This window comes from Salmo salar, chromosome ssa19 (assembly GCF_905237065.1).
Source record: "Salmo salar chromosome ssa19, Ssal_v3.1, whole genome shotgun sequence".
Lineage (NCBI taxonomy): Eukaryota > Metazoa > Chordata > Actinopteri > Salmoniformes > Salmonidae > Salmo > Salmo salar.
Window position 1 is genome coordinate 88,032,315 of NC_059460.1, and position 1,619 is coordinate 88,033,933.

The following is a 1,619-nucleotide window of genomic DNA, read 5'->3' on the forward strand; positions in this document are numbered from 1 at the left end:
TATGCAATCTAGCCGGCGTTCAACTGAGAGACAGCAGCCCGAATCATGGCAGTGTATGCAGCCTAACAACGGTGTTGCACCGCAGCTGGAGCCCTGGGAGAACCCTGGGTATTTCCAGTGTGTTGAAAGTGAGTTGTCCGTGGAGCAGCAGCTGGTAGACAAGGGTGAGCAGTCCGCGGTGGTGGATCAGCAGCTGTGGGACGAGAGTGAGCAGGCGGCGGCGACTGCGCCGGTGCAGTCAACCAGTCAGATCGGTGGTGAACCATGCTCGGAACCGAGGGAGCAAGGCTGCGTCATGGTGACTTCCACGGAGAGCGAGAGTGATGAAGGCGGCGGTGTGTCCTCCAGAATTGAAGGTTGGAGGAATGGAATTTTGACTGAATATGAACACTTTGCTATTGGTAAAAACCCTTCAGTTAAACGAATTGACAATAGTCGCACCAGTCTATCCAGAGTACGACAATTCCTCCGCTATATGTCAGAGGGCAAGGCCGATGAAGGACTGTGTTCTCTGGATAACTACAGACGTGTGTATGAGTGGTATGGTGAATGTGAAGACCGTTGTTTGGCACCATCCACGTTAAAAATGTACCGAGCTGATGTTCGAAGTTTCCTGAATTATCTTATTCAGTTCCGGCCAAAGGTCTGCAGGCTAAAGCCAGTGGAATTCGAAAGTTGTTACTCTGCTTGGCAAAGATGGACAGGGATTCGCGGCAGAGCCAGGCAACACACAGGGCAAAATTCCGCAAACGGTGCAGGGACGAGGTGCTCAGCGCTGCGGAGTTAAGCCGGTTTGTTGAGCTAAGTAATCAAGCTATTCCTTCGGTTCTCAGTAGGCTGGAGGTCCGAGCCACCTGCGCTGATAGACGTAGGTTTGCGGCTCTCATGTCCAGCCGGTTGGCCATCTTTAATGGCACTTCGACGATCCCCAGTCACCACCTTCAGTGAGAGGGAATTTACTGAAGTAACCCCGGAAAGTGGGGGTTATCAGATGTGCATTTCAAGCCACAAAACGAACTATAGCTTCGGTGAGTGCAGAGTTGTTCTATCTGAGCAGGAATACACTTGGCTTAAACGATTCCATCAGATCAGGCCTAATCTGAGTGGAATCACCTCAGACACAACACTCTTCTTTTTCACGTCCTGCGGTCAACCGTACGGCAATCTCTGTGAGTATGTGGGCCAGATATTTGCAGAGTTTGGCATTGGAAGTAAAGTCACCTTCGGTACAATTCGACGAAGCGTTGCTACATTGAACTTTAATCAAGGCTCGGTTACAGACCGGGGAACTGTGGCTGACCATATGTGTCATTCTCTGGAAACGCAGGCACGGTACTACCGGTACCATGATTTGCCTCGTAACGCCAGCCGAGCGCGGTCACTAATTGAGGGACAAATCAACCCATGATTCACTGATAAATAAAGAACATTTATTTGAAATTCACCCATGTCTTTGTGTGTCATTTGGTCACGGTTGAGAATGTATGGAGGCCTGAGGGTCTGAAATACCAGGGTGTTATGGGGTACCAGGTGCACTGAGCTGAAGAGACAGGCCGAGATAGAGGGCAGGCAGGTGGGCAGGCAGGGTAGAGAGAGTAAGCCTTGGTAACCAGTTCAAT